This window comes from Rhinoderma darwinii, chromosome 7 (genome assembly GCF_050947455.1).
Source record: "Rhinoderma darwinii isolate aRhiDar2 chromosome 7, aRhiDar2.hap1, whole genome shotgun sequence".
NCBI lineage: Eukaryota > Metazoa > Chordata > Amphibia > Anura > Rhinodermatidae > Rhinoderma > Rhinoderma darwinii.
The window spans coordinates 132,146,635-132,158,674 of record NC_134693.1 but is presented as its reverse complement, the minus strand read 5'-3'; positions in this window follow the sequence as shown (position 1 = coordinate 132,158,674).

The following is a 12,040-nucleotide window of genomic DNA, read 5'->3' as shown; positions in this document are numbered from 1 at the left end:
CACAGCACAGCAGCAGGACGTCCATGGCCGCGGTTGTCGAGGGGTAAGTTAGAACGACCGACCGTGGCCGTAGACGTTACAGGGGGAGAGCTCCTACTGCAGTCAGTTGCCTTCCAGTCAGAGACAGGTTTGTGAGAAGGAGAAAGGGGGGAAATATCTGATCTTCTGGGACACAGAATTCTTAATAAACTGATTTCAATGGCTTCTTTTTGTTCATATATGATTCTAATTTATGTAAACCTCTGGCCCACGGAAAAAGCGTTTGAGCCCCCTTTGTTCTGGGAATCACTGAGGGGCAGAGGGTTTCTCAGCCCATAGAACCCCATTAATGGTATATACCTGTCAGAAAGGTGGAATTCCCCTTTAAGTGGGAAGTTCAGAATCAAAGTATTTTGAACCCAATGGAGGAAAGTCTAGAATTACTCATTGTGCTTGTGTGAATAAGTGTGTCTATTACTCTGCTGGTGACTCAGTGTCAATAGAGCAGGATTTACGGCCGGCAGACACAGGCGGGGATCATTTTACATCTCCAGCAATTTATCTCCTCTCCTGCTACAAGCCCAAGTGACAAAAACCCAAATACCTGCCCGGCTCAAACATCTTACAGCAAATTATTCTCAGAAATAAAAAAAGACTTCCTGCGGCTCCAACTCCTTATCTGCTCATTCCAAATAAACAGCGGAGAAGGCCGGCCCTTGATCTTTCCTGAAGGTCACCCTATGATGTCGGCTTTTTATAATACTTTATTGGGATAATGAACCGTTAGTTCTTTGATGCAGCTGTTGAATATGAAGAGCATTTCTCTTTAGAATTAAAAAAAAAAACTCCATTAAATAAAAATCCTTGACTCGTCCTTTTTTGTCAAATTATATTCGGTAAAGTTGGGTAACGCTCAATGTCAGAACTCCCAACTTCTAAGAAATAGAAATAAGGACACCTCGTGCGGTGCAATGTGGTAAAAATCTCTAACCTGGCCCTCCTGTGCACGCCCAATCCCACCTAGACTTTAATTACCTAGTCCTGTACATGTGCAAGTAGGGGGACTGCTCTGCCTGCTAGTCCCGACCAAGTAATGTAACTTCAGGGACATGTGGCAGACCTCCCAGGACAGCAGAACCATGCCTGGATTCGTTACGGTTGGGAGTTTTGTCCATATGGCCACCATTGCAGATCAAGCAGAGGTTGTCATCTGGCTTTTGTTGACTTTCGAATAGCAAATCTGCCTAAAACCAGTATCACATGACTCTTTTTCGAATCCATATTTTGGCCACAACACGCATTCCACTTCTCCACACAGCAAATCTGAACTTAGATCAGCGTAGACCTCCATGGTTATCTACAATGCATTCGGAAAGTCTTCAGACCCTTTAAATTTTTTCACATTTTGTTATGTTGAGGCCTTGTGCTAAAATAAAAAAAATTCACGTTTTTGCCCATATTTCTGTACTCAATACCCCATAATGACAAAGTGAAAACGGAATGTTAGTGTAATGACCGGGGGGTAGGGAAACGGACAAGTGAGCCCTAATCTACCCGCCACTCTGTCCCTGCCTACTTGCAACGACCCGCCCTAGGCGACGGGGTACAACTGGGCGGCGGTCCCTGCACTCAGTAAGTGCACGACAAACACGACAAGGGAATACAAGCAAGGGAAAGGGGCAGTTGCCCACGGCAACACCGTGAGCAACCAGAGTGGTGAACGAGCCGAGTCAAGCCAGGAGTGTGCGAGGTACCAAACGCAGAGCAGGAGAGTAGTCAGTAAGCCAGGGTCTGTATGGAGCAGGAACAAAATAGAAGGAGCTGTAGCTGGGCCAGGAAACCACACGAAAAAGAATAACAAGCAAGGAGGAACAGGAAATGCAGGTATAAATAGACAGAGGGTGGGAGCTAGCTGAGTCTGGCCAGGCTGCGATAGGCTCTCCCACTCCTAAGCCTGCCAGCCTGAGTGGTGGAAGCTGGAGTCAGTCTCAGGGGTGTAGGTTCAGGTGCTGACTGATTAATTAAGGGAGTTAACCCCGAAGCTGTGCCTGGCAGATCCTTTACAGTTAGGAATCTTTTCTAATTTATTGAGAAGGAAAAACTAAATGTTGCATTGACTTAAGTATTCAGACCCTTTACTCCGTACCTAGTTGACGCACCTGGAGAACAGTCTATAGTCTTCTTGGGGATGATACCACAAGGTTTGCAATCCTGAATTTGCTGCAATTCTTCTCTGCAGATCCTCTCAAGCTCTATCATTATGGAAGGTGACGTCGGTGAAGAGCCATTTTCAGGTCCCTCCAGAGATATTCGATTGGGTTCAAGTCAAGGCTCTGGCTGGGCCACTCAAGGACATTCACCGAGTTGTCCCTAAGCCACTCCTGTGTTGTCTTGGCTGTGAGCTAAGGGTCATTGTCTTGTTGGAAGGTGAATCTTTGGCCCAGTCTGAGGTCCAGAGCACTTTGCATCAGGTTTTCATTAATAATATCTCTGTACTTTGCTCCATTCATCTATCCTTCAACCCTGACCAGTCTCCCTGTCCAAGCTGCTGAAAAACACCCCTAAGGCACGATGCTGCCACCACCATGCTTCACTGTAGGGATGGTATTGGGCAGGTGATGAGCAGAGCCTGGTTTTGTCCAGACATGATGCTTAGAATTGAGGCCAAAAAGTTAATTCTTGGGTTCATCAGACCACAGAATCTTGTTTCTCACAGTCTGAGAATACTCCAGGCAGGCTTTCATGTGTCTTTTACTGAGGAGAGGCTTCTTTCTGACCACTCTGCCATAAATCCCAGATTGGTGGAGTGCTGCAGTGATGGTGGACCTTCTGGAATTTTCTCGAATCTGCACACAGGATCTTTGGAGCTCAGCCAGAGTGACCATTGGGTTCTTGGTCACCTCCCTTACCAAGACTCTTCTCCCCCGATTACTTGGTTTGGTGGGGCAGGTCTAGGATGAGTCCTGGTTGTTCCAAACTTCTTCCATTTAAGAATAATGGAGGTCACCGTGCTCTTGGGAACTTTCAGTGCAGCAGAATTTATTTTGTACCCTTCTCCAGATCTGCGCCACCACACAATCCTGTCTCTGAGCTCTACAGGCAGTTCTTTCCTCCTCATGGCTTGGTTTTTGCTCTGATATACATTGTCAGCTGTGAGACATTATATAGACAGGGGTGTGTCTATCAAATCATGTCCAATCAAATGAATTTACCACAGGTGGACTTCAATCAAAGTGTTGAAACATTTCAAAGATGATCTAGAGAAATGGGAGGCCCTCATGCTGAATTTCAAATGTCATAGCAAAGGGTCTGAATACTTATGTCCATGCGAAATTAGCATTTTTCATAATTTTGTCAAATTTTTTAAAATGAGTGTAGAATGACGGGGGAAAACTTGTATTGATTTTTATTTTAGCATAGGGCCTCTACATAATAAAATGTGAAAAAAGTGAAATGGTCTGAAGACTTTCCGAATGCACTGTAAGTTCAGTAATGCTACCCGGGGTCTGGATATTGCAGCTGTAATATAGACCCTAAAGTACGGCCATGTTGGGGCAATTTAAAATTGGGCTTGTGCCCCAATATGTGTAACAGGGTCTCCCTACCATGTGCTGTTTATAAAACCGGTATCTTCTTATGTGATAGAGGAGTCCTTGGGCTCTCAAGTACCAGGGCCCGGTCTGACTGCTACCTCTGTACCCCTTATTGTGGAAATATTGGTACAGCGAGCTTCCACCCCATAGTCCTTACATGATCTGTTTCAAACTATAATACTCATAAATAATATAATGGATGATGCTTCTAGAACATTATTATTTCCACGCCAACAATTACAAGCTTCATTATGTACTTAGCAGCAAACGAAATACATTTCTTCCAATGGATGATCTGTAACTGCTCAGTATTGGTGCCAGCACAGAGCTCCTCATATTGTAGAATACTCCCTCATTGTAACACCACATACCATGCTGCACCCAAGAAGTAGCGTCACTGAGCAGGTTGTGCCCGTGAACTCATAACTTCCAGCAAAATGGACCTTTAAAGGCTATGTTCACTTTGGAAATCGTTTTTGTTTTTTTAGTAAAAATATCTATCAGTGTGTTTGGTGCAACTTTCTAAGTACTTTTTATTAAAAATTATTTTTACTTTTTTCAGTTACAGCTGCTTTATATCCTGTATACAGAGCAGCTGTATCTTGCGCTGAGACATGAATCCATCAGGTCAGTGGGACTGACGGGTTCAGTGTCAGTGAGTCGAGCTGTTTTTACCGATCACATCTAAATTCATAACTTAGATGTGATCGATAACGGGTGGATCCGACCCGCTGACACTGAACCCGTCAGTCCAGCTGACCTGATGGATTCAGGTCTCAGCGCAAGATACAGCTACTTTCTATACAGGATACAAAGCAGCTGTATCTCAAAAACAATTTTAAAAAAAATAAAAAGTCATTACAAAGTTGTACAAAACACACATGGTCATGGTGGACAGAAGGCGTCATACGACGCTGACTGCAAACAACAATCCATAATATTTTTTTATTGATAATCTATAATGATGCGGATGGGACAAGGAGGTTTGATGCCTGCGACAGAAATGAAAAAATACACCACCCCTGTTTTAGAGCATTAAAGTAGTCGTCCCATGTCTATATACTCTATTGGGGGGGGGGGGTAATAGCCAGAGCGGAGAGTCATTGTAAAGAGGTGCTCTCACTATGGAGCACTTCTGCACTTGGTTGCCCATTGATTTCATTTGGCATTTGCAATGGTGTACATAGAGTAGGGGGTCCTATAGCAAAGCCCTAAATAGGACCCGCAATGCAGGTTCTGCTTCATGTCATCACGCCAAAACATCCAAGTACAGGAGGGCGCAGAGCTTCTTGCCCCTTTACCTCCTTCCAGAGTAGGAGAAGAGGGCAGCATTGCCACCTGGCCGTTTCCTCCTTTGTTAGGCCTCATGCACACGGCTGTGCCCGTAATGACGGTTCGCGATTATGGGCACGTCCAACCGCGGACAGCCACCCCCATTTTCAGCTGGTGCTCCCAAACAAAGTATGGGAGCACGATCCGTAAAAGCAAAAAATAGGACATGTCCTATCATTTGCAGAGGCTTTCTACGGCACGGACACCTTCCCGCAAATATACAGGAAGGTGTCCGTGGTCAAAAGAAGGGAATTGGTCCGTAATTTTGGACCGTAATTACGGTCCGCAATTACAGACAATTTCTACGGTCGTTTGCATGGGGCCTTAGCCGTATTTGGGCGTCCCTTTTTTCTCATGGGCCCCATAGCCGCTCTATAGGCTGCCTCCAGGGTATGTACACACTCGGGGGAACTTGGTAATGCCACATTTCTGCAGGGGAAATGTGGATGTGGCTTTAGCTTCCATTGGTCATAACAGGTGATCTCGGGGGTCCCGGCAGTTCATCGCTGTATTAGGAATGATAACGGTCTTGAGAGAAGAAGTCCCTCAGGACTGGGTGCCAACTGCTGCAAAATTGTGCGCTTTTGCAGCGATTGTGGCAAAAAGACGCATTTTGACCGCGACCTGTAACCCAACAGAATTTCTACCTAAAACCCCATATATACATGGATGCAATAGGCAACCTTGTGTACAACCTTGAGGTAACTCAGTAAATTTGCATATAATGTAACAAAAATAATAATTTTTTTTTTGTTATAAACTAACTAGTAAATAAATTTGCCTAGTAATAAAGATAGACATGGAGGGGGATGTATCACTGCATGCGTCAGTAGCTTTGCTATTCAGGTGCCAGGAAAAGCTGGGTCACAACAACCCTTGAAAGAGCTGTAATGGCAGCCATATTATTTGTCACTCAGATATTACTAAGAAAGGTGCGAAATTAACTGGACAGATGAGGATGACAGATGTATTTACTGGGGATTTATTTATTTTTTTCGTTTTTGGGGGCAAATGCTCATTCGGCCTTACTGACAGCTCACCTTCTGCTGGTCCTAAATAAACTTTATTCTCTAATTGTGGATTTTTTTTCCCTTGAATGATTTGCATAATTACACCTGACTGCAATTTCCGAAGCAATGACACAAAATAATTTGATTGGACGGTAATGGGCAGCGGAGAAAGCGGTTTCCTTGTCTCTTTAGACGTCCAGAGGTTAATTCAGATGAGTGGAAACAAATGGATGTGACACCTCTACATAGCACAGGGAAAGGGAAACAAACAATCAATTCTGCCACAAGAGGAATTGGTCTGCAGCCAGCGCGGGGATGCTGAACGCACAATGAATCGTCTGTGACGGGAGGAATCACTCTTCTCCATTCAACATCCCGCTAAAACACAACACACAATATGATTGGCTCCTGAGGCGAAGGTCGCTGCGTGATTGCCATTTTTATTGATCTGTCAGGGACTTTCAGTCCGGTTGAGGAGAAGTCCCTTCTGCCTTTCACAATGATTAAATACACTTTCTCCCCTCCAGATCACTAACCAGATGTCACATTACTGCTATGCCCGGCCTGTTAGAGGCCATTCTGATCCATAGTGGACTGGACAACAATAAATGATGTGACATGGGACTGTGGTCAAGTTGTAACTGTATTGTGGTCAGTTCTTTTAAATTGTCCCAACCACAGGGGGCAGCAGGGAGCAGCCACGCGATTATCCAGCCGGCCATTAAATCCAACCGGTGGCCCTAGCCAGACTAAATCCCCTCACAAGTAGATCATTTAGAGATGACTGCCCTTAAAGGGATATTTTTTCATAGGATATGCCCTCAGTTTATGATCTGTGGGGGTCCGACCTCTAGGACACTCACCAATCCTGAGAATGAAGGGGCGGTAGAGTGAATTCAGCGCTGAGTCCCCTTTAAGTTTTCCCTGCACAGCAGCGCTCCCGACCACCCGGATATGCAGGGAACTGCATCCGGCCCCATTCACTCCAGATCCCTACATCAGTAAACGATGCTGTTTCTATAAATGAAATCTATGGGGGCCTTCGGAATGACTATCTTTATGTAACGTCCGAGGGCATTCTGGGTTAAAGTATACTTGTCGGTTCAGGTGATTATTCAGAATCAGCCATCAGGAATAACACTATTTCTGACCATTATATGACTGGTATGTGACATTTATCAACGGGTTTCAATGAACTCAGCTTCAGAGGCAGAGAAGACTAGCTGCTGTTATGTCTCCCATACACAGCACACAGAGAGAAGAGGAGATCCTGCTCCCTTATCTCTCTTTAGCCCACCCTCAGAAGCAGAAGCATGGAGGACATCATACAGAAGTAATGAGCAGTGTAGCTGTGAAACCAGCACTGAGATAATACAGTAAATGTGTCTGTAATAAGACATGTTACAAAGTTTCTTAACTTCCCTTGTACTACTGATGATTTATGCAAAGTTTGTTGAAACAATAGAAACTCTTCATTAGAGGTGTGCTTCTTATTTTGGACCTCCATCAATTAGCTGGAGGAGAAAACGACTGCAAGGAGGATCACTGTCTCTCTGGAGGACTCAACACATCCAAGCATTACACAGACAGCACATTGATTTTAATGTGAACTGTGTAACCCCTCATTTCTCCTGTGGTGGCGCTGCAGAGGAATAGAACACTTGCTGCTGCAGATTACAGCTGATCGCTAGGGGTTATAGGGGATGTGGGACACCCTGTGATCAGCTTATTTTCGTGGGAACCCCTCTAAGAAAAATGGATTGTAAAAACCTGAGAACCCCTTTAACGATGGTAACATTTGTCTGAAATTTGCACTCCACATTTACAAATATTTACATCAAATAAGAAAGAGCTATTTCCGTTGCTGCCTTGAGCTGTAGAATGAATCTGTCTAGCCCCAGTGCCTATTACTATTTGTCTTATACAATCTCTGCCGGGGAGGGTTTGTGCTCTCAGCTCTTGGGTTTTGCTTCATATGAGGTTTTCAATTATACAAGTTACTGCTATGAATTTCTAAAGCAGAGATGTCAATCTTCCTGCAGCCTTTTGTTAAGATATATTCACAAAGTGTCAGAATGATTGATCATCTGGGATGCATACAGGATATGGAGCTAATTCAGCATCTACTTACATTAAAAATAGCCCCGCCAAGAGGCTGAGACAGGTATTGCAACCTATCAATACAATTGCACTCACATTTGCTTATGATTGATTTTTATTATTAAACTATGAAGTGACTGTATAGATGTGAAAAAGTGCAGCGCTCTTAGAGGGGTTGTACAAGATTATAAACAAGTTTTTTATTCCTCCAGCAACAGCGCCACTCTTGTCCACAGGCTGTATCTAATACTGCGGCTCAGTCCTATTCAACTGAATGGGGCTGAGCTGCAATACTTGACACAGCTTGTGGAAGAGAGTGGCACTGTCGATGCATAACTAAGCACATTTGTCTTTCTGGGGTTTGGGAGAGCTGGGTGACAAATACTCTGGGAGCTGTGTCTATGTACTGTAGGAGATACAAGGACAATAGAACGGAGAATACAAAAAGTCTAAATGCTTTTTCTTAGAGTCGCCTCCTATTACAATTTTATTTATTGTAGCTTTCTTTTAATAGGGTACAGTGTGTCCTTTTTAGAAGTGACATGAAATGAAAATGCATTTGATACCCCTGCCAAGCTCTGAAGTCATACTTACAGGATCTCCGGGTGGGTTGTGAGCCTCTATTCAATGTTATAATTCATTATACAAAGGCTTACATTCCATTTCCACAGATGACATTGAATTATACTTAGGAAGTACAATTAAATATTAATGCATCTTTTCTTAAAAATAAAAAAATCTGGCAAAAACTATTCTTCTATCACTGTGTGCTGTTTTCTTCCTGTGTCAGCCAGTTCTGCTCTTGGCCCCTTCATCTACTTATAGCTCGGTCCAGGGAGGAGCGGAGCTATAGCAGCTATTTTAGCAAATCCAGAGCGATCATTTAGTCACAGAGTCACCCAGGCTTCAGAGAAACACACAGCCCCTGCTATCTCCTCCCATTTTCTCCTCTTTCGCTCCTCCTGTTAGGTTTTGCATTGAATCTAATGCACTGTCTGGAAGTAAGTTTTCAGACAGTATTCCAAGGGATTTCTCCGTATGAAGTTTTATAGCAATAACTGAAGATCCACCTTAACATCCCTCATTTCATTAATGCTGAACAATCGAAGCTGCATTCACAATATTGCTGGTTGCTGTTAGAATCAGTCAACACTCTGTCGACAGACACAACCCAACAGCTCGATCAAGCTTTTCTAATGCAATGCTTTAAAGGGGTTTTCTCATCAGCCGCTGTAGGGGAAATGTAGTATTACATGGCGGCCATTCAGATGATTGTCCGTCTATTTAACACATGGACAGCTTGAGTCCGCCAGTACTGGAGCTGCTCTTACAGATGGGACTCTCCATTCTGGAACCCCTACCCTATGATGTCCATATGCCTTAACAGGGCATACAGACTGGGATTGTCTATATGAGACAGTTTCTGGTGTGAAGATTACACGTCCTAACATGCAAATCCCCAGAATAAGGTTCTATTCACACCGTGCATGTGGTGGGAAAATCTCCCGACGTATGTATGCTGAATGTATGTCCTGGATGAATGCAATATTCCATAAAACATACGTCACCCTTTGACTCCCATTGTAAAAAAAAACAAAAAACTTATACGGCACTGTATACTTTTATTGCGGTATATTGAAAAGATTTTAAGACTTTGCTTTTCAATATAGTAAAAAAAAAAATGTATGACTCATACCAGCCAGACGTATGCCCAAAGGATCCATAGAAGTCTATGGACATGTATTCTACAGTGCGAATAGAGCCTAAACTGTGTAAAGACACTGAACCAGGAAGGATTGCTGGGAGATGTGAGCTTAGAAGAAAATACCATATATATAATAATATAATACAGAATCAGTATAAAATAAATAAAACTGTATATTCACAAAATGACTAAACTTTCTATGTAGATTATAGTAGATAGTCACTGGGGACAAGGACTTATGTGAATACGTTCTGCTATAGAAATGATGGGTAATAATTCTCTATCATAAGTTTGGGTCTTGAGTTGTCTTTGAGCTTTTAGCGTAACCTCCTTTAGATTAAACACATGATTCATGGCTCATTGAACAATATGTTGGACATTTTTATAGACTCCTCAAATTTATGACATGTGCCAATAAAAGTTTATTAAAAAATTATATTTAAAGGCGGCAACAATAAATTATTATCACCATCGTAGAGCGCACTGGGGTGAGAATTACTGCTCGGGGGCATTGGGTAGATTCCAACCAGGTCATCATGTGCATGGAGCTTGTATGTTCTCCTGTTAATATGGATTTCCTCAAGATATTGTGGACTCCACCTACAAGTAAAAAAAACAAATAAATACACTATAAAAAAGGATAAAAATGGAAAATTCTTGTCGCTTGGCTTTGGAGCTCCCAATCATGTAGTATCCATAGAAAAAAACCTCTCCTAAAGAAGCCAAGGGGGCCACCTCCGCTCAGAGATGAGGTGTAGATAGTGATGAGTATGGATGATGGGAGAGGTGGTGGGAAACTGAAGGCACAAGGAGGCCAAAATAATCATAAGCTTCCCATGTCCTAAACTCACTTGCCACCTAAAGGTGGTCATGGTGGAGTAGTGCCCCATTTCAAGTTTAGCCAAGGGGCCACACGTCTACACCCCTGACTATTGCCACTGTTACTCAGGGCAAATCCTTTTTGGAAGATTTGATTGGTTGGAAGAAAAGCTCATTAGATCAACTAAACTTGAAGCGGTAAGGGTTAAGGTGGCCTTACAGCGAGTGTCGTCTAGTGCGCATGGGCACCTTAAGTTTTTCTTTATTCTCAGACTGATCTATACCAGTCCCAAAGATTTACGTACCATAGAGGCAACTCATGTAGCTGCTATGAGGCCCCTGGAGAAAAAAAGGGCCCAGGCTGCCCACATTTCTCTTCCCCTCACCCTATTAACAATCAAGGATGTGGAGAAATACAGCAAGAATGGGAATGCGGACAAAAAAGCACCAAGTCCTCTTGTCTTAGGTCTTTAGGGGTGTGGTGGTGTTAACCAGCCCCATAAGGGTCACCATTTTAATATGTGCTATGGAGCTCCCTACATTGAGTCCTTCTTGGAACAAAGTTTTCTGGATCTTAATAATTGATGGCCATCCGTTGGATAGACTATCAATGTTTGATCAGTGGGGGTTAGGCTCCCGGGACCTCCACCGATCAACCGAAAGAGATACGGAGATCCAGCAGATACCGCATCCCATTAATTGTTTACAGAGGCACAGACCCGTTCATACCCATGTGTGCCTGGTACTGCAGCTCAGTCTCATTCACTTTACAGGGGCCCCGGTGGTTGGACCCTCACGATCATACATTGATGGCCTATCCTGTGTACACACTATCAATGTTTGCCCCAGGGAACTACTATAAGTCATAATGAGTGAGAAATAACAATAAAATAATAATAGTAAATACATTGCTACATAATATGGATATGCTGAACTCTTCACCACTCGTTCGGTATATTACAACACTCATCATCCCCCATGAACTACCTATCACTACCTATGGGGCAAGTTGTACTTTGGGTTATATCGTTTAGATCCCATAACACACCCATAACCTTGTCGTATGATATCACCAGCATTCGAGAACCCCCGACCATGGGCACATCCAGACTGGAGTATAACTACTCCGGATATTATAATGTTACAATGACGTCATATTTCCCAGAATCCTTCACCACTGATGACACATCCAGGCTGGTTTACCATTATACAGATTTCATCATATCTTAGTTCATGACTTGCTGCTTAGCTAATGAATCGTTCCCACGGCTATTACTTTTTACAGTTTAATCAAAATAATCTCATAATCTCTTTTTCTAATAAACTCAAAATCTCTATTTTTAAAAATATCATGATCTCTATTACTGAGGTTTATTGTGGTGTACGCGCTTTATAAAGCACGCAGGTTTATTTACTCAGAGGAATATCACCTTTTTTCCGTTTTGTTGCAGCGGCAAAATGTAACTACAGGAAGTGCGGCCATATTGGTTGTCACTTTTGAA